The following is a 23,839-nucleotide window of genomic DNA, read 5'->3' as shown; positions in this document are numbered from 1 at the left end:
TATCATCCTAGTAATAGCGTATCATTTGGTCATGAATCAGTTTAAGGACTACATGATAAATCCTCCTTTATCGATTAAAGTGATCCTAAGGACTTCATCACAATATAGGAGTTTATTAGAATATATAATCTTATGATGAAAAAGGATTAATAATTTTTATTATTGATCAATTCATTTACATTTATAATTAGCACAATTGTCAAACGATTGGCTTTAGGATATAATTTCCAATAACTCTCACTTGGACTAAAGCCAATCGGTATAGTATCATATACCCATCTTCGATTTATCATCTCAGAACTCCTAGATACCGAAGCTTTAGTAAATAGGTTGGTCAGTTTCTTCTTTTCATCGATCTTCTAAAGATTGATGTCATCTTAACTGATTTTCTAAATAAGGTGGTAGCGATGCAAAATGCTTGATAAGCTAATAGGATTTTGGCTCCTTAGCATGAGCTATGGCTCTAATGTTGTATAATACAATAAAACTATCATTGGAGGGTGTAACTCCTAGATTGTCAGTGAACCTGTATAATCACATAGCTTCCTTGCATGGATCGGATGCTGCAATGCATTTAGCATCGCAATTTGAATTTGGCTATAATTTTTTTGATTGAAATTTTTTCAGTAGATTGCTCCATTATTTAGGATAAGAATGTATTCTAATATGTTCTTGCTATTATTATATCCAACTAAAAACTGAAGTCATACTCTATAAGTTTTAAGTCAGATTCTCTATAATCGAGTCACTGATCTTTAGTATTTCTCAAATACTTAAGGATGACCTTCCAGTGATTCTCATCCAGATCTTGCAGGTATCCACTCACTATCCTAGTGAGTATACCATATCTTGTCTCATACATGATATACATGATACAATAAATTCTACTCATAAATATCCTATGTACATTGGACTAGAGAAACTCAAGCAACCTCTTAGATCTATCTCTATAGATCTTCATCCCTAGGATGAGAGATGCTTTTTCAATGTCTTTTATGGAGAACTATGATAACAACGAAATTTTTATTCCCTATAATATAAGAAATATCATTTCTGATTAAGAGAATTTTATTTACATACAAAATAAGTAATATACTCACAGAAGTATTAACCCATTTGTATTTGCAGGGTTTATATTCATTCATAACGAAGCCATGCATTTTGATCACTTATCAAAATACATGTTTCAACTCTAAAATATTTAGTATTGCCTCAAAAAAATATCTCGTTATGGTTAATACTATAATGTTGACAATATCTTTAGGCAATCAAACGAGCTTTGTAGGTCTCCACCTTCTCGTCTGCATCTTCTGATCCTATTGAAGATCCACTTATACCTAATAGATTTTATCCCTTCGAGTGGATCAATGAGTGTCCATACACCATTGACCTTCATGGATACAATTTTAGACTTTATGGCTCCAAGCCACTAATCAAAGTCGGATCTCTGCATGGCATCCATGTAGGTAATCAGATCCTTGTTGTTCTTATCGAGTTCAACAGGATCACATTTTGAAATTAGAAACTGAAGTATCTATCCGACAGATGTGGTACTTTATCGAATCTCCTTAATGGTATTTTTGCAACAGGTTCTAGATTTGATCTAATCAAATTTGATTCTATAAGTTCACTAGATTGTGTTGATTTTTCTACCTATCGAACTTCATAAATTCTATATTAAAAGCATCAATTTCTTCACCAAGATACTCTTTTTCTCAAAAAAAATGCCAAACAACTCTTGTTCATTAGCAAGGTAGAAGTTATATCTCCTAGATTCTTTAGAGTTATCTTACAAAATAATATATATAGGACCAGGATCCAAGCTAATCGAGCTACAAATGCTGGACATAAAACTAACACTCTCAAACCCTAAGGTAAGAAAGTATTGGCTTATGCCTAATCCATATCACATATGGAGTCTTTATGATTGATTAGTTTGGAATCCATTTGAGAACATGACAAGTAGTCTCAAGAGCATAACCCTAGAAAGAGACTGACAAACTTGTAAACCTCATCATGGATCGAACTATATCTAACAAAGTCGATTCCAATAAGAGAGAATCCTATTCTCTTCTAGATATGTCAAAAACTCACTAGAAAGGTATTCTTTTCTTGGTCTGACCAAAAAATTTCAATACTCTTCCAAGTTGTTTCTCTACCTCATTAAGAAATTGTTTGAATATTTTAAGTAATCTAAATTTTTGGCAATCATGTTCGTAGATTTAATATATCAGTATGTATTAGTTTCAGAACATCATTGGCTTGTTCACTTTTTCCAACAAAAGATAACTTGATCATCTTACTAAAGAGATAGAATTGACAGGTTGACAATGATTCATAATTATTGACTTCGAGAATTATCTTCTATTGATCCTATTTTTGTTTAATGATTGAGTCTTCAATGCCAAAAGCAGTCATGTGTGATATTATCTACTTTAAGGTATTTGATTGATGTGTATATTATACTAGTAGACTGTGTAAATATATTTTCTTAGACAATAATGATTTTGACATCATTCATAATGATATCACAAAAATTTTTAGACAATAGTGACAATCACTAAATAATATTATTAGAATTAAAAATAAGCTCGATGATTCTTAAAACCAGAATTGGAACATAACTTCTAACTCCAATGTTCAGGAACCTCTTGCGGTTTTCAAACTTTCTACTAACCTGAGGTCATTGCAACAATTTGCATGGACTTGAGATATCCAATACCCAGATAGTAGTGTCACAGATAGAAAAATCATAAGGTGTTATCATATAAGTACCTTATCCAATAATTTTTTGCTGATTTCTCTTTCTTATCCTGTTCGGATCAAGAGACTCTGCCAGACTAGGTTAATCTTAGACTCTTTTGTCAGTTCGGACTCCTCAGCCCAAATATGACTCTTTTGCACCTTTTTTTTTCTTTTCTTTCTTAAAAGATTGTTACCCCACTGAAGACACATCTTCAGAGGTGTAAAAGAACTCCTTTCAACATTTGAAAGATTTCTTCCCACTAAGCATCATCTAATTTACAATTCAATTTGTATTCTTTATTACTCTCAAAAATACCACATGGTGAGACGATCATTTGACCACTTCTGATAAGTACCTTTGATCACATCATGTGTGTTGGATGTGAAAATTTCATGTACTGGATCCATAATCATATATAGGATCCATTAATGCTCTAGAACTATTTATAACTTCCGATACCATCTATCGAAGTTGGGTCCTATAAATAACTCACTGTCAAATAGTGAACGGAGCAACAAACATCTAGCCCTAATTGAAAGAAAAACACAAGACCTCTATATTTATGAATTGATTAAGCCTAAAGAGTTAAACTTTAGTCTAAAGGTTCTCTTACTATTTTAGTCAAATTGGTAGCCTCTACCTCCAATCCGAAGAATTACCCTAATTTTTTAGTGGGTACTATAATCCACATAGACTGCATATGAGTCCGACTTTGGCCGGCTCATCCATGTACATCTATGGGTAGGTTCTTAAACAATTATTTTAGTAAATAATTTCCAGTAATTGATTTAGCCCTAGATAACTTTTCAGTTGACTTTGGTCTTCACTGCAAGCCCTACTTAGGTCTAACCATTAACATGATCGTACTCAGGAATCCAACTACCAAATGATCAGGCTCGACTTTGGCCGACTAATCTGACCACTCGCTAGAGAGACTCGATTAAGTCATCATATTATGAATGATAATTTTAATAGTAGATGAGCACCATGAAAAAATAGTGCCCTATAAGCCAATCGCATAGGAATGTGATGGGATATTTCTTTATTATCTTCCTACTCATTTGCATGATATTAGTTATTTTATTTATATGAAGTATTATGTTCTATCATTTGCTGCATCATTTTTATACGATTATGATAAACTCCATAGATTAAGATAATGATTTTAGGATCATGATGAGATCATGCTAGTGAGACCTAAAATCTGGATAGCCTCAATCTAAAATATTTTCAGTCATTGGATCATCGAGTCAGAGATCAATGACTCCGATAAGACTGGTACATTCTATGTATGCTCAACGAAGAGGATGGTTGATCTCATAACCACCTGTGTGGTGACACTTATACAAGGATGTAGGTACTCATTAGAGAATAAGTTCACTGAACTGACCTGCAAAAAAATATCTGATGGAGCCTTATAGTATGTCGACAGATGGTTCTTCAGTGGGGGTGGTGCATGTGATCTTTTGACTTGAGAATCAGTATGGTACCTTGTGTGTATGGACCCTTACTTTGGTTTATTCTCTAGCACACCACTTTGAGATGTGTGTAGGATATTCTGAGTACGGCAAAGTGTGTATGGAGGTTGTGAGTGGTCAATAAAGAATCGATCACTCCTTGTAAGAGGAGAGAATATCCTATGTGATCTCATAGGATGGTGACTCTAAAAGTCTCTGATCAGTGCAGGGATGAACAGTAAAAATGGTTTCTACTGTTTCATCAATCGAGTCATTATCATCTAATCAAGATACATATGGTTAGGTATTTGAGTTTGATATTTTTTTCATACCCATAGACTTTCTGGGATGTTGTGTGATTGAAAGATTGAATTGCATGGTAACTCACCATGGAAGGATAATTTTGATATTTTTATCAAATTTTAAATCTTTTAGATAGTCATAACACATTAATTTTAGAATCAATTAAGAAGAGTCCTAGTTGACTGGAACTTTTGAGCTGACCTAATCCTATCAGATTAGGATTTTATCGAGAGTTTGGGTCCACTACTAGCTAGATTTGGAACCCAATGGGTTATACACAATAAAAATTTTATCTTGATCCAATCAATTTAAATTTATTATAAATTCAATGGGTTAATTAAATTGCTAGCACATGAATTAACCCAAGTTCTCAATTGAGTTCAGTGCAAAGGTGTTTGTGCTAACCTAGTCTTGTTGCCTTGACCTAATGAGATTGGGTTTGAACCATTTAATTAATTAGATAATTTTATTTGATTTTGTGAAAGAGTTCCACGTGGAACCAGCCTCCTCCACATCAAGCCACATGCCCCATTTAATTTGGATGCCCCATTTATTCTAGGCATTTTAGGAGAGGAGTCCTTCTCCTTTACTCCTCTTAATTTCCTTACATCTTCTATGCATCCCTTTGATTTGTGCACCATCAGATGACACCTAGGGACATGTGGGTGTGGAATATATGGAGGAGTCCTTCTCTTGGAAGAAACTCCATGCCAAGAATTGAATTGTGACATCCCTTGTATTTGGGCGATGACATATGAAGAGTCCACGTCACATGGAACTCTTAATTCTTCCTTTTATTTCACGGACCATTTGATGGTTTCTGATTTTTATGGGTGCAGAAGAGGAAGGAGAGTTCTTCTTTTGGAAGGAGTTTGAATGCCACATATAAATGAAAGTCATTTATTTATGCATTGGATATGGAAGAGTCCACCTTGTCATGGACTCTTGGTATTTCCATGTTCTCCCTTTCCACACATCATATTTTGGTGTCCAAATTTTTCTACATAGAGGAGGAGTCCTTCTACTTGTTAAAATTTTCTTATTCCATGGGATTGCATGCAAAAAATTAATATGGAGCGTGTAAGGGAGTTGGGATGCCAAGAGTTGGCACCCCTTGATGTCTTGTGTGGGTGCCCCTTCATCCTTTATTTAAGGGGTGCCCCATATAGCATAAAATTCATCCAAAAATGGTTTTGGATGTGGGATTAGGTGAGGAAGAAGTGAAAAAAATCTGAAGTAAAAATAGAAAGGAAAAGATAAAGAAAAGTAGAAAGGAAGAGAAGAAGAAAAAAAGAAAGTATGAGATACTTGTCCTAAAATCAGATTGTTCGTGTGTTGAACATAAAATCTGATTAGAGTGTAGTTTGATACTTTGAAAAAGAGTTCCTAGAGAAGTCTTAGTGGAGGTCATTAAGGCGTACAAGCATTGGTGCATCCTATTCTTGCGAAGGACAATCAACAGCACACTTACGAAGAAGGCTGCAGCACCTTATCGAGTTGGGAAGGACCCTGATCAATCCTGTGTGGATTACCATTGGAGGGCTTCTAGTTTAGAGCATTGTGGAGATCTCAAAATTATCAGTTCATGGTCTTTATAGTGGTATATGACTTCTAGTCTTCTTCTCATATGCTTGATTTTGTGATTTGATTGTAATCATCAAGGGATTTCATGATTTTTTGAATTCCAATGGTTGTGTTTAAATGTTAAACCTTATTTTCATTATTGTATGCATGTTAAAAATTTTTGAAATCTATATTCTGCTATATCACTAGAACCCAACAGTGGTATTAGAGCCATCCTTATTAGATTCAGTCAAATTCTATGTTATTTTTGTGATATGGATTAGATCCAGTTCGAACTATGTCAAAATCAATTTTTCTGATTGATGTTTCGTTGATGATTTTAATGCATTTTTATTTTTGATAAAGTATTATTGATTCATGATCAAACCTTAGATATAAAATTTTATAGTTTATAGACTTGTGTGATAAGTTTAATTTAGATCCTATGATCTATTTTTTGATGGAATTAAAATTCAGTGCATGTGATGCATGGGAGCCTTGGAATGCTACATACGGATGTACATTGTCAAGGATTAAGATTTTTGTATTTGATGCATTTATTTAAGATCCAAGAGCTGACCACCATGTTATCAGAGACTTACCATTGTGGGTCAACTATCTTGGTTGGTTCCCAAGGCATGCATTGGATCAAAAAATTTTGATCATGAAAAGGATGCATCATATTTCAATTAGGTTTTTTGCCGATGGATTGATTTAACTATAATTCATTGTTCTAAAATGATTAGAGTTTAATGATTATAGATTAAATCAAAATCATTGTTCTAATTGATTAGAAGCTAAGTTTAATTTTAGTTAATAAAATTTGTCATTTACCTAATATGATTAGGGTTTGAGTTATGGGTGACCGAATCTGAGTTAACCTAATTGAATTAGGTTTAACCTAAGAATTGGTCAACTCAACTTAAATAAATGATAAATGGTTAACTTAAAAGTTAAAATTGGGTCAAATGTTTAACCCGAATCAGATACCCTAGATGGGTCCTATGTCCATATTTTTTTGAACATCATAATTGACATGTGTTTGAATGATATCACAATTGAAATAACATGAGTTGTATGTTATAATATTTTATAATTATTATAAAATATTATGTTGATTTGTTATAGACTATGGAACATCTATGTGATGGATATATTTATGAATGCTTACCTGTTAGTTGATTATATAATACATTTGCAAGAGTTGCAATCAGGGCTGGGCGTCCCTAATGTATTATATTATCAGTTGTTCCTCTCTTTTCTATATTCTCAACTATTGATTGAGATTTTTATATAATGATGTAAAATTATAGAAAAAAAATATTTGAAAATAGATTGAAAATGTTTCATTCTATTTTGAAATAAAAGATCAAGCATTCATGGTTGTCTTCATGGTGATGAAGATTGAACTACCAGGCTTTTGGAGAGCAGAGGTGCATTAAGATTGACCATGAGATGGTTCAATCTATAATGCACCTAGGGTTGACCCAAAGATCATCCTGTGGCTTGGATGATTTTTTTAAAAGTCCATAACTATTTGTTTTCCTTGATATGTTCTAATATGCTGGTAGTTAGTATTTGAATTAACATTATATATGATGCATGATTAAATATTTAGGATGTGTATGAGACCTAAGTCCCTCAGTTAAATTATATTAAGTCTTAATGGTAAAGTGTTAAAAATACTACCCATGCCTTCATGCTAAGTCACTATTATGTCAAGAACCATAGTAGGCTTGTTGTGCTATCCACAAGGCTTGCTATGGAGACTGGCTTAATACTGTGTTAGTGCATAATGAAGCTATTTATATTTAGTTCATACTAAGTTAATAGAGTATATCAAAAATTGTAGTGAGTTTGTTGTGCTATCCACAAGGCTTGCTATAGTGATTGGTATGATGTTGACCTAGTGATGCTTATGGCAAATTTGATAGTACTATCTTATTGTGCTATCCATAAGAGTAGTATTATTCAGGTATGATCATATAGAATTGAAGGATACAACTTAACTAAAATACTATAGTTAGTTGTACTATCCATAAGGCTATAAGTATTTTAGAGGTAAAAGTTATGTTGAGAGTTGCATGAGATACAATTAGTAAAGAGTTACTTACCTTTGAACTCATAGGAGCTTGTTGTGCTATCCACAAGACTTTTTATGAGGAATTGGGATCTCAACCCCACTAAAAAACTTCATGATAAGATTCTTTAATTTTATACTTGAGGGCTATGAAATTCATTAAAATAGTGAGAGACATAATTAGATAAAAATCTTCATCTAACTTGTGCATGTTATCATGAGTAGTCCTGTTTATGTTCTTATATATACATTTGTATCTTTACATTCACCACTTAGGATATCTTTAAAATTGACTGAATGTCATGAAATGGTTGAGGAATAGAAGGTGAAAAATGTCTTCACTATAAGTATCTAATATCGATACAGGATTGATGAGCAATAAATTACAAAAATTATCTTACTAGTGTGAAGCAAAAGCAGGATGCAAAAGTGCATCTGCTAATAGTTTGTATGTGATACAAACTAATTATCATTTAGTATTTTAGCATTAAATTTTTAGATATGTGATACCTAATATAGGTTTCTCTTATGCAAAATGTTTGTTAGACCTATAAAGCTAAGGTGAGATGACTACTTGGCTTTTGGCACTAATGGATAGTCCATTTATGCTAAGGCTGTAGGAATCTATATAACCTTCTAGTAAGGTTTAGAGATTAATAGACCATTGATATGAGCCTAAATTTATCAAAAATATTATTTTAATTTTTTTTGCTATTGTAGCATATTTTTGAAATTAATGTTAAGGGTAAAAGTTATTCTACATCTGGTAAACATTGTGGCTATAGTTTAATAATAATGGTCTTATGTTTCAGTCACTCGATGATGATGTTCTTCATATTTATGAGAATAAAAAATAAATATGTGATGGTCACATATCTCAGGGCAAGTAAGGTATTAGGTCTTAAACATATGGATGTTTGAAGACTAATAATATCTCGATCCAGATATTATACTTCATATTGATGTATTTTCTAAAATGCTTTATAAATATTATTGTCTCTTTTTGAGAAATATCCTAAAAATTACTATGTGAATTAGATACTTTAAAAATCTATTATAAGTACTCCATATGAGTTATAGAAAAAGTAAAAGGTTGGTTGCCCAACTTATATGAAAAGAGTTGATGTACATAAGTTTGTGCTAGAACAGGCTTTTATTAGTTTATAGGTTATCCTAAAAGAATAGTATGTGATGCTATTTCTACCACCCTACTTGACAAAAGGTATTTTGTCAGTAGGTATGCCACCTTTTAGGGAAAAAAAAATTTAAAAGGGGACAGTGGGAGGATAATTGAATTTAAGAAGTTTAAAAACTATAAACTATCTTATCTTAACCTGTAGAGTGTCCATAAGTTAATCCTCAACCAGATATACCCAGTGATGAGGCACGACCATGATACATACCTTCTCACCAAAAGGTCAATCCGAATGCATAATATACCACTCAAAATATGGGTTTGTCATTGTGAATGGCAGTAAACTATATATCATTGTAAATGATGTTTTTACTTGACCCATTTGAAGATTGTTATGAGTAGAGACTCTAATAGTTGGCCTGAAATCTTGACATCCGAAATCGACTCCTTGTACATCAACTATGGACTATGGTTGAAGCATCTATGGGTATGACCCAATAGGTTGTTGTCAGGGGTCTATTCGAATTTTTGCTATTGCCATACACCAACTAGAGAAGTTGTCTCTAGTGGGAGAGCAAATGCTTTTATGAGTTCAGACAGTTTATGAGGAGTGGGTACTTCTATTTTTGATGGGACAGTCAAAATATTGGACTTTGTCAAATATAGATGAACCTATGTGTGTGCAAAAAAATAAGTGGGAGTTTCACTAACTTCTTGGTTATGTATGTGGGGGACATACAGCATATTGAGAAGGTAGTCCCGATATGGCACTTGGTCAATAACTTGCTTATCACAGAAGTTTTCATGGAAAAAAACTTGGGTTAAGTAACCAATATATTTGACATCTATAGGGATAGGTGTAAGTGGATGCAGGATTTGTCCCAATCTAGATACATAAAATTTAATGTTGAAAGGGTTCAACATGAATGGGTATAAAGGTGTTTACTTACCCATACATTCAATATACCAAACCTAATGTGAATTATGCCTTGTGTATAATCATTGATTTCGGGCTGATCCATGATATGATCTTTTGAAAACTGTGAAAAGTATTCTCAAAGTACTTGAGAAGTACTAGAAGAGCAGTGAATTGAAAAAGTTCCAAACAGCATATTGTATTTGTTTCAGTTAAATATTGTTAGTAAAGATTGCTTAGGAAAGGTGTCTGATGAAGGGTTCATCATTAAGTTGGGTCTGGTCTCACCGAGTATCCACGCACATCCTAGGCACTTTTACCTCATTCATGATATGATAATAAAATGAGCTAATATTAAAGAACATTATAATAGGACCAGTTCACTAAGCTATACACAGCAGCAGTGTAATCGCCATCCTGATTGCACGGGCATTAAGTACAGGGGCGATTGGCTTTAGCGCAAGTGAGACATTAAGAGAATAGTGCCCTATAAGCCAATCACATACGGATGCGATGGGATATTTCTTTATTATCTTTCTACTCATTTGCATGATATTAGTTATTTTATTTATATGACGTATTATGTTTTATCATTTGTTACATCATTTTTATATGATTATGATAAACCCCATAGATTAGGACAATGATTTTAGGATCATTATGAGATCACATGAGTGAGACCTAAAATCTTAATAGCCCCAATCTAAAATATTCTCAATCATTGGATCATCGAGTCAGGGATCAATGATTCCGATAAGACTGATACATCCTATGTATACTCGATGGAGAGGGGGGTTGATCTCACAACTACCTGTGTGGTGATACTAATACAAGTATGTAGGTGCTCATTAGAGAATGAGTTTACTGAACTGACCCACAAAAAAGTATCTGATGGAGCCTTACAACATATCGACAGATGGTTCTTCAGTGGGAGTGGTGCATGTGATCTTTTGATCTGAAAATCATCATGGTACCTTGTGTGCATGGATCTTTACTTTGATTTATTCTCTAGCACACCACTTTGAGATGTGTGTGGGATATTCTGGGTATGGCAAAGTATGCATGGAGATTGTGAATAGTCAACAAGAAATCGGTCACTCCTTGTAAGAGGAGAGAACATCCTATGTAATCTCATAAGATGGTGACTCTGAAAGTCTCTAGCCAGAGCAAGGATGAGCAATAAAAATGGTTTCTACTAGTTCATCAATTGAGTCATCATCATCTGATCGAGATACATATGGTTAGGTATTTGGATTTGATATTTTTTCATACCCATAGCCTTTTCAAGATGTTGTGTGATCGAAGGATTGACTTGCACGGTAACTCATCACGGAAGGATAATTTTGGTATTTTTATCAAATTTTAAATCCTTTAGATAGTCATGATATGTTACTAGATATCAATCTTGACTTGTAGATTCAACAGAATTAAAAGAATTTAATTCTAGAATCAATTAGGAAGAGTCCTAGTTGATTGGAACTCTTGAGCTGTCCTAATCCAATCAGATTAGGATTTTGTCGAGAGTTTGGATCTACTGCTAGCTAGATTTGGAACCCAATGGGTCATACACAATAGAGATTTAATCTTGATCCAATAAATTTAAATTTATTATAAATTTAATGTGTTAATTAGATTGCTAGCATATATGAATTAACCCAAGTTCCTAATTGGATTTAGTGCAAAGGTGTTTGTGCTAACCTTGTCTTGTTGCCTTGACCTAATGAGATTAGATTTGAATCATTTAATTAATTAGATAGTTTTATCTAGTTTTGTGGAAGAGTTTCATGTGGAACCAGCCTCCTCCACGTCAAGCCACATGCCCCATTTAATTTGGATGCCCCATTTATTCTAGGCATTTTAGGAGAGGAGTCCTTCTCCTTTACTCCTCTTAATTTTCTTACATCTTCTACGCATCCCTTTGATTTGTGCACCATCAAATGATGCCTAGGGACATGTGGGCATGGAAGATATGGAGGAGTCCTTCTCTTGGAAGGAACTCCATGCCAAGAATTGAATTGGGTTGTCCTATGTATTTGGGCGATGACATATGAAGAGTCCATGTCACATGGAACTCTTAATTCTTCCTTTTATTTTCATGGACCATTTGATAGTTTTTGGTTTTTATGGGTGCAAAAGAAGAAGGAGAGTCCTTCTTCTAGAAGGAGTTTGAATGCCACATATAAATGAAAGTCATTTATTTATTGTTGGATATGGAAGAGTCCACCTTGTCATGGACTCTTGGTATTTCCACGTTCTCCCTTTCCACATGCCATATTTTGGTGTCCAAATTTTTTTATGCAGAGGAGTCCTTCTACTTGTTAAACTCTTCTTATTTCATGCCTTGACTCATGGGATTACATGCAAAAAATTAATATGGAGTATAAGGGATTTGGGATGCCAAGAGTTGGCGTCCCTTGATGTCTTGTGTGGCACCCCTTCATCCTTTATTTAAGGGGTACCCCATATAGGATAAAATTCATCCAAAAATAGTTTTGGAAGTGGGATTAGGTGAGGAAGAGATGAAAAAAATTTGAAGTAAAAATAGCAAGGAAAAGGGAATGAAAAATAGAAAGGAAGAGAAGATAAAAAAAGAAAAGTATGAGATACTTGTCCTAAAATCAGATTGTTCATGTGTTGAACATAAAATCTGATTAGAGTATAATTTGATACTTTCTAGAGAGATCTTAGTGGAGTTCATGAAGGCATATAAGTATTGGTGCATCTCGTTCTTGTGAAGGACAATCAACAGCACACTTACGAAGAAGGCTACAGCTTCATGTCGAGTTGGGAAGGACCCTGATCAATCCTATATGGATCACCATTGGCGGGCGTCTGTTTTGGAGTCCTATGGAGATCTCAAAATCACCGGTTCATGATCTTCATGGTGGTTAATGACTTTTGGTCTTCTCCTCATATGCTTGTTTTTGTGATTTGATTATAATCATCAAGGGGTTCCTTAGTTTTTTGAGTTTCGATGGTTGTATTTAAATGTTAAACCTTGTTTTCATTATTGTATGCATGTTAAAAAATTTTTGAAATCTATATTCCGCTGTGTCACCAGAACCCAACACACCAGGCCTTTGGGCCTCCAATAATCATTATACTAATGGACTCATTATCATCTAACTTAATGGGAGACTATGATCTAGTTATCATCATAACTAACTTATTTTATGGACCTAATAATTTAGATGATTTAATTTATGAATTAAAAAAAAAATCAACTAATAAACCACAATCTTTCCACTGACTTCACCAAGTTATTGAATTGGATTAGGATCATGTTGGTTGAACTGGCACCTAAATCAGTGACATTGATCAACCTTAATGGCATGGGTGAACTCGAATCACTTAATGATCTAATCAAAAGCTAATTCATTAAATTGGCCAGGTAAGTGAGATCGATGGGAGGATCTGCTAAGCTTACTTTAGACATCATCAAAATGGTCAGATAAGCCGCTCCCAATTAAAAACTATTGATCAAAATACCGAACTTACCTTACACACAAATTGGTTAATAAGTTTCAATTTGATCAGCCTAATGATTCGAGTTCAACCACTGAGCTATAATCAAAGTCCATTTAGTCTAATCAAAGATATGAACTTAACCATCTACAACTATTGTATTGGTTTTAGAGAAATTCTGATTTAATCTATTTAATATTTGATTAGATTTAATCAATTTTTCTACATAATTCATTAACTCTTTGATTCTAATCTTAGGTCTAATCCAATTAAGAGGATCTGATCTAAGCTAACCCATGCCATCATATTTTATGTAATATCATAAAATCTTAAATCATAATTTTAAATCTAATCGATTCTACACTTAATTCTTAATTAAGTTTCAGTATCAATATGGATTTAGGTTTAGGTTTGAAATAATTTCAATTATTTATTTTATAAATAATTTATAATAAATTTAATACAAAAATTTTTTATTCTGAAACTAGATCGACTCAATCAACTTTGAGTTAGCTACATAAGGAAACTAGGTCAACTCAGATCAAAACTAAGTCAGCTCAATAATTATGCTAGCATGATTCAAGGAGTTTCAAATCTAAAAATCTTATATAATTCTAAAATAAAATCAATCATAAACATCTTTTTAGATCATATCTAAAATTTTTATGATTTGAGATTTTATTTTTTCATGATTAAAATAATTTTAATTATGTAGATTAGATATTTTATTTTTCATATAACTTTATATCATATATAAAAACTTAAGATTTCAAGATCTAGGGTTTTGCAGAAAAATAAGTTCTTCCTTTCACATTCTTCTTCATGGGATCTAATCACATGGCACTCCTACACACCATAAGATCACTCCATTGAATGAAGAGATAGGACCTCCAAACCCTTCTTGCTCCGATGACCAGACCTAGAGATTAACCCAATCCAAGTACTTGCTTATCGAATCATCTAATCTAATCACGTATCATATATGCATAAATTTATATCTAATCTAAATTATATTAGATCTTATCACAATCTTAGATCATATCTAAATCAGATCATAAACATCACATGCAACACATAAAATCAGATTTTATCAAAAATCAATATAAATTAGGACAACCTGTTTACTATAAGGGATAAACTCTACAGTAGGACAACCTTATATCAGTTTGTGTAATCAACCATTAATCAAATTTGGATCTAAGATATCATATATCAGATCTAAATAAAATTAAAATTTTAGATTTAATATACACATACAATATGACATAACGAACCTAGGCTCTGATACCACTGTTGGAGAACGTAGGTGATTTCATGCATGTATTTCAAAAATTTTTGAAATAAAATATAGTAGAAGACAATTAAATTAATCATATTAACCTAACATGCATATGATCTAATCATCAAATCAATCTACTCTAGAATCTATGACATGATATGTTGCATATAAAATCTAAAATAATCATATAATAAAATATGCATGCATAGATGTAAGCGGTATATCAAATCTATCCCTATTTGAGTTCAAAACTCGATACCTGAGTGCGGATCGATGATCGTCACTACTGAGAGACATAGTGAAAATGATCCTTGCTAATTTTTTATAGCCATACATGCATCCGACCTCTATAAAAAATCTACTCGAAGCCTCGATCTGATCGATTTTCTCGAGAGTGCTAGCTCGCATGAAGATCTTCTCCTTAGTTGATCGAGATCTTTTCTTCAAATCTCTAAAACCTTTTCAGAGGTTGAAGATTATCTTTTAGAGGATATGAAGAGATGAAAGAAAGATGGAGAAGAAAATAATTTTTTTCTTATTTTTTCTCTCTTTTCGAACCTATAGGATCAAAACCCTAGAAATTAGGTTTTTGCACACAGCCAAAGAGAAAGGATTCTCATTCTCTTTCATGCCATGAACCCATGCCCAAGGACTTCTCACCACAAAACCATTTTCTCTGGCCTCTTACATGCACACAAGAGAAGAATAAATCCCTTTTTATTAGCACATAATAAGGTGGGTGAAGAGTCCTAGAGATCTTAAACTCTTCCAAGAGATGTCGCACCTTTTCACAATCCCATGCCAATACACACCCCAAAAGATATGGGATGCCCCTTTCCATATTTTTTCATAGTAAATCAATTCTCCAACTGATTTCTCACAATGAAGAATTCTTATTTTGTTGCACAAAAGAAGGGAATAAAAGGAAAGTGGCGGCAAGGTCTAAGAGATAATGTCAAACATTATCTATATGGTATTCTATTCAAATCTAATTTGAACATAACATTTAACACCAGATCCTACCCAAATTTTGATGTGAGAAAGAAAGGGTGAAGAACTCTTTAGCATGAAAAAATCTCACACCAAATAGTTTCGTGCATGGAGAAAAGTTGCATCCAAGTTTTGGTGCGCAAGGGAGAAGAGTCCATTCCAATATAGACTCTTAATTTTCTTATTTGAATTTAAATCAAATCACATTTGATTTTAGTCCAATAAAATAGATAAAATCTAATCTAATTAGGTTCATAAATTTTTAATCAAATTTTAATCAAATTAAGAATTGATTAAACCAAAGTCCTGATCAAATCAGAGATAATTCTCTCATAGCAATTAGATCATCTCATAACATAATCGGGTCAAACCTAGTTGAATCCAATTCAATTAGATTTTATTTAATCTTTTTTACTTAATCAAATTGAGCTAATCAATAATTTAATTTTAATTAATTCTTCATTAATTTACTAATACTTGATGAATAAATTTATTGTAACTTTTGCATAAGGTTAATCATCAATCAAATTAACGATTAAGCCCTTGAATGATTCTCAATCGTTAATCAATAATATGATCAGTCAGAAACTTCTTTTGAGTATGTCTCCATAGGTTCGAATCTAAATCTATCAGTATAAGAATAGATTCTTGAGCCAATCGATGTAATCATCTAGTAATGGTGACCCGACGTCTGGATAGGTCAAATGATGGCAAAGCAACATTCAAAAACCCATTGAGATATGGTTACTATATAATTCATTCCTTTGACCCTAATGCTTGAGAATGGCCTAGAATTTAATTGTCAATCCTAGATAAGTCATCCATATTATATTTAATCTTCTAAATCCATCACATGGATTATCCGAGCTCAGATTTTGCTAAATTAAAATACATTGATACATTAACTTCTACTAATTCGGAGGGGTCAATCCCATCTTGACTCACACACCAACTTGACAAGTACTTGACTGCACCTTAAACCTTCTATCACTGAATTATAAACTTAGATAGTCCAGCATCAAAGTATAGTGGGTTGCTTGCAAGTCACCATGGTGATCTCAGGTCTGAGGGACACTTATACCCATAGCCTTCATGAGCTACTCTTGACAGCAGAGTGCTCTGCAGTTGATCACATTTCATGATGATGTACTTCTATATCTCACCTGCATGCCATACCAGTATCTTCATATCATTTGATTACGAGGACAACCAATATATATGGCACACAATGACCTACACTTGATATCACTATCATTTTAGTAATTGCATATCGTTTAGTCACGAACTAGTTTAAGGACTATGCGATAAATCCTTCTTTATCGATTAAAGTAATCCTAAGGACTTCATCACAATATAGGAGTTTATTAGAAGATATAATCTTATGATAAAAAAGATCAAATAATTTTTATAATTAATCAATTCATATATATTTATAAATAGCACAACTGTCAAATAATTGGCTTTAGGACAAAATTTTCAATGGGACATCGGATCGGCCAAAGATTGGATCCAAATTCATTTGTCTATGTCTTTGTCTTGGATGAAATCACTCCTAACATAAGCCCCCCTACTCTTGAGTTCAAGCCAGAGTTGGCTCAGGCGAAGGGAGTATGTCAAATCAAAGTTGTTGAAGATATGGGGCACACTCTTTTGTCTTAGTTTTGGTCACTGAAGTTTTCATCGGCTCTGCTCGCTGATGAGTGAGGGGCCTTCTTTATGGGCCGTTGACTCGCTAAAAAATGAAGGGCCTCCATCATGGACCATTGACTCACTGAAAAGCGAGGGGCCTTCTTCATGGGCCATTGACTCGTTGAAAAATGAGGGGCGTTATTTATGGGCCATTGGCTCGCTGAAAAGCAAGGGACCTCTGTTATGGATTGTTGACTCATTGAAAAGTGAGGGCCCTTCATCACGGACCATTGGCTCATTGAAAAGTGAAGGGCCTTCCTTATGAGCCATCAGGTTTTTGCTTGATAGCCCAACTTCGCTCAGATTTTTCGTCCAATGACTTTGGCCTTTTGATGACCTTTTTGTTGAAATCTGATGTTTCGAGATTCAATCCATAAGAAGCTTAAAATGAGGTTAGAGATGATGAATGAAGTCCAACAAGATTAGAAATAGCCCAAACAGAGTCCAGATAAAGAAGTTATGCTCGAATGAAGTTTGCATAGAGATCGGAGTAGTGGTGGGCCAGCGGAGGCTGGCGGCAGTGAGGGCCAAACCTGGCAACCGGGATAGCAGCATGCTGGGTGATGCCCAGGTCTAGCACAGGAGACAATATGGGCACGTGCGATGGGGGACCCAGGCCTAGTGTAGGAGCGACAACGTGCAGGCCTAGCATGTGGTTGTCACATGGTCCATGATGGATCGTGGTCCATGGGGACCCGTATGGATCGAGCGGGCATTTCTCCTACATTTCTCATGGTCCATGGTGGATCGGAGTGGTTTCATAGGCATTTCCCAAGTGTTTTGTGCTATCAGATGGTGTGTGGCTAATTCTTGATACAATCCAATGGCCAGGATGCTTCCAGGAGAGATGGGATGGCTACAGACGGCTAAGAAGAGTGATCTCGCATGATCTAGAAGGAGTCTTGCACGATCGGATGGCCATGAGCACAGGTGGCATAGATTGGACATTCGTGAAGGTACTAGGGCTTTCTAAAGAAGGGATTTAAGCCTTTTGGGCTATTCGACTGTGAGGAAGAGTAGACCTATAGAGAGTCACAAAGCGACGGCAGAGGCTCTTAGTCTCAGCAGGAGATCGAGAGGGGTATTATCAAGGGTCTCGATAAGGGGCTCAGGAACACCTCAGCAGGGTAGTGCAGAGGTCGAGATAGGGGGTGCTAGAGTGCTACAGTAGCGCATCCCTCATGGCACAGGGTTGAGAGAGGCTCGACGGTGCTGCAGAGGGAGGTATCTCAGAAAAATAGCTAGGAGTGTCTTGAGTTCAGCCAAGTGGAGTGGTCGTGATAGGTAGGGACAGGCTGGGAGTGCTAGGGGTACCTCAAGGAGATCGGGAGTAGATCTCAGAGAGAGCTAGGGGTCTCAGGGAGCACTAGGGGCATCATACAGCTGGGAGTGTCCTGGAATGTTGGGGTTGCTTGGGAATAGGCTAATGCATGATGCAGTGACTGAGTGTATCACAGGGTGTCTAGGGGTGTCAAAGACCCTGGACTGACAGATCTATGAGGGAGTCTTCTTGGGGTTATTGAGAACATTATATAGGTGAGCTTCTGGATTGTGAGAGAGATTAGAGAGTTAAGAGTATCTTCTCTGTATTTTATTCTCTTTCATGAGTGGAGCATTGCATGTCTTATGGATGTGGGCACTTGGGCCGAACCACATATATGATTGTGTTTGTTTGTCTTCTTCTGTCTTTTTGCTTCAGCAGGTGGTGCCAGATCTCCTAGGGTGATCATGGATGGATGATCCATGTTCTTGTTGGAAAATGTGTTTCAAAGTCAATCGTTAGATGATTTTGTTCATTTTGTAAATTGTATATGAATTTTTATTAATAAAATTATTTTGCTTTTTCATTACAAATTGTCCATCTTTAAACTACTATATATAATGAAATCTTTAGGACTATAATTAATCGATAAAAGAGGATTTGTCGTTAAGTCCATAAAAAATATTCGCGATCAAACAATATGCTATTATAAGGATGATAGCGATATCAAGTGTAGATCACTGCATGCTATGTGAGTTACTTATCCTCTTAACTAAGGAGTGTGAAGACTATTATGGCATATAGATGGAATGTAGGAGTATATTCATATAGAACATGACCATGTGTCAGGCACTCTACTGTCAAGAGTAGCTCGAGAAGGGTATGGGTATAAGTATCCCTCAGATTTGAGACCATCACAGTGACTTATAAGCAACTTACTATATTTTAGTACTAGGCCATCTGAGTTTCTAATTCAGTGACCGAAGAATACTGAGTGCAGTCAAGTACTTAATAAGTCGGTGTGTGAGTCAAAATAAAATTGACTCCACTGAATCAGTAGGAGATATGCATCAATGTATTTCAATTTAATAAAATCTTGATTAGGATAATCTATGTGATAGATTTGAAAGGTTGAAATATAATGTGATCGACTTAATTAGAGTTGACAGTTAAACTCTAGGTTACTTTGAGTATTTGGGTCAAAGGGATGAATTATATGGTAACCATGCGCCAGTAGGTTCTAGAAGATTACTTTGCAATACTTCGACCTATCCGATCATTGGGTCACCATCTCTAGATGGTTACATCGATTAGTATAGAAAGTTATTCCTATGTTACCAACTTAGGTTCAAAACTATGGGATCATATACATTAGAAGATTTGGTCAGATCTAATGGCTGAAGAGTCCAATTAGATTGTGACTCTGGTGAGGAGTCCTACTGGGACTAAGACTCTGAAGCAGAGTCCCACTGAGATTGAGACTCTACTATTTATGAAATTAATTAAAAATTAGTTTATTAATTGAATCAATTTGATTGAGCAAAGAGCTTTGGATCAAGTCTAATTGAATGAGATTCAGTTCGACTCAGATTAGATTTGACATGATCAATCCTAATTACAAGGGAAATCTAATCCTGATTCGATTAGGATTTGGACTCAGCTAATTCTTAATTAGATTAAAAATTTGATGAGATATTTAGATTTTTAATTGGATTAGATTCATTTCTATCAATGGGTTCAATCCAAATTTGATTTGGATTAGAATTGAATTAGAAATGAAGATTCCTTGTCAACTAAGACTCTATCCTTATCTCTTTGCGCCATACTTGGACTCTTGCCAATTTCTCCATGCCTAACTTGATTTGGGTTGTGATTATTGACATCATGATAGAAGGTCCAATAAGAGTGGGTGATAATATTTGATGAATCATAATTTTTTCTCTTGCCTAATTCGAATGAGATCCGAATTAGAGATAAGATGTAAACTAGGAAAGAGATTTTTTTATACATGGAAGATTGTTGGTGTCTTAATAAATTTTTTCTTATTTTTTTTGGAGTGTTCTTGGGCATGTGAGACACCAAAATCCTTCTCCACATCCAAGTGTCATTTTTGGAATTTTTTGGGACCTGGACTCTTGGTGCCCTTCCCTTGGTGAAACCCTAATTCTTAGTCTATAAAAAGGGGTCCTCTCTCTTGGACATTCCATGATCAATTTTCTTACTATTTTATGGTTTTTCAGAGCTCTTCTCCTCCTCCTCTCTTCCTCTAAATCCTTTATTGCTTTGGAGTATTCAAGGTACTTGAAGAAAAAGGAAAAGATCAACCATCGAATTTGCTTACAGGCTAGCAACTCCAAGCCCCTGATCTATGTCAGTTTTTGTATGAAATTTTCTGTAGAGGCTAGATGACTTTATGTGGCTATGAATGATTTGAGAAATATCTTATCTAAGTGTTGGATCAGAGAACATCAAAATCCAATTGGTTTGGTAATCATCTCTAATCTATTTTGATCATACCGTTAGATCTAATAGTTAGATCTAGGATTTCAGCATTGATGAAATCGATGTGGGTTTTTATTTTTAGATCTAAAATACATCATATTTCATATTTTCTTCATGGCATGGTATTTTAGATTAGATCTTATGTAGGTGATTTAGATTAAATAGTTTAATCTTATTCTTTCACTGCACAAAAATTTTGAAATTGCATGTATAGCACTACCTATGTTATCTTCAATTGGTATCAGAGCCATGGTTGTTTTGATATGAATTATTATGCCTTTAGATCTGATTTTTTATTGTTAGATCTGATTATTTATGATTTAGATTAAATTTAAATATTTTTATTTTCAGATTTGATTATTGTTTATTTAGATTAGATGTTCTGACTAGCAAAGTACTCAGATTGGGTAATCACCAGACCGTCCGATCGTAGGAGCAAGTAAGGTTTCATGATCCTCTCTTTCTATTTAATGAGGTGCTCTTCATGGTGTCTAGGGATGCCACTGTAAGGTCCCATAAAGAAAAAAATGAAAGAAGAAAATTTACTTTCTTGCAAAATCCTAGATCTTGAAACTCTAGGTGTTGTTGTATGTGATGCAAGTTGCGAAAAAGTTGGTTACATCTAATCTTGTTTAATTAAAATTATTTTGATTTAAAATTATAAAAATTTAGATTTGATCTAAAAAATTTTATGATTTAATATAAAATATTTACATGAAAAATAATTTTCAAAACCTTAACCATGTTGATGCAAAACTTAATTGAGAATTAAGTAATCAAATTGATTAGATTTAGAATTATGATTTGAGATCTAATGACATTACATAAAACATATGGCATGGGTTAGCTCAAATCAGGTCTTTCTCTTTAATTGGGTTAGACCTAAGGTTAGAATCAAAAAATAGATTGACCATGTAGAAAAACTGATTAAGTCTAACTAAATATTGAATTAGATTAATCAGAATTTTCTTAGTACAATAGTTGTAGATGGTCAAGTCCATGTCTTTGATTAGACCAAATAGATCTTGATTGTGGCTCAATGGTTGAACCCAAATCATTAGGTTGGTCTAATCAAAACTAATTAACCAATTAGTGTCTAAGGCAAGTTTGGCATTTTGATCGATAGTTTTTAATTGAGAGCGATTTATCTGACCATTTTGATGGTGTCTAAGGCAAGCTTAGCAGACCCTCCCACTGATCTAACTTATCTGACCAATTTGGTGAATTAAATTTTGATTAGATTGCTAAGTGATTTGAGTTAACCCATGCTATTAAGGTTGATCATTGTGACTGATCTAGGTACGATCACAATCAGTATGACCCTAACCCGATTCAGTGACTTGGTGAAGTAAGTGAGAGGATTATGGTCTACTGATTGATCTCTTTTTTTTTTCTTCTCAAAAATTAAAATTAAATTCTTTAAATTATTAAATTTCTTAAATGAGCTGGTTATGATGATCACTGGATCATAGCCTCCCATTAAGTTAGATGATGATGGGTATAGAGTATGATGATCATTGGAGGCCCAAAGGTCTGGTGCTCATCTGCTATTGGAATTATCATTCATAATATGATGACTTAGTCGGGTCTCTTTGTCAGATGGTCAGGTTAGCTAGCCAAAGTCGAGCTTAATCATTTGGTAGCTAGATTCATAAGTATGATCATGTTAATGGTTAGACCTAACCAGAGGCTTGCAGAGAAGACCAAAATCAACTGAAAAGTTATCTAGGGCTAAATCAACTATTAGAATTTATTTGGTGAAACAATTGGTTAATAAATCTACCCATAGATGCACATGGATGAGTCGGCCAAAGTCAGACTCATATGCAGTCTATGTGAATTCTAGTATCCACTAAGGAATTAAATTAATTTCTTGAATTGTTGTAGTTGGTCAAGTCCATGTCTTTAACGAGAACCAAATGGACTTGATTCTTAGCTAAGTGGTCTAGTACGAACTGTTAGGTTGATCTAATCGAAACTAATTAAACCAGTTGGTGTCTAAGGTAAACCAGACCGGTGGTTTTTAATTGGGAGCCCACTTACCTGGCCATTTCTGATGGTGTCTAAGGCAAGCTTTGGCAGACCCTCCCACTGATCGAACTTACCTGACCTCTTGGTGAAATTATATTTTGATCGGATCACTTGACTATTCGAGCTGACCCATGTCAGCTAGGTAAATCAGTGTGACTGATTTAGGTGCTCCTAGACCAGCCCTTTTAAATGGTCTCCCTTAAGCTGACTTGGTAAAGTCAGTGGGAGGATCATGATAAGCTGGTTCATCTGACCTCATCCTCTAAATTATTTAAATCCTCTAAAATTATTAAGTCCTTAAAATGATAAAGTTATGGAGATAACTGAGTCATAGCCTCCCATTAAGGTGTTTGATAATGAGTCCATTAACTCAATAATCATTGCAGACCCAAAGACCTGGTGCTTGTTGACTAATGGAATTA

Source organism: Elaeis guineensis, chromosome 6, assembly GCF_000442705.2.
Source record: "Elaeis guineensis isolate ETL-2024a chromosome 6, EG11, whole genome shotgun sequence".
Lineage (NCBI taxonomy): Eukaryota > Viridiplantae > Streptophyta > Magnoliopsida > Arecales > Arecaceae > Elaeis > Elaeis guineensis.
This window is presented reverse-complemented; position numbering follows the sequence as displayed.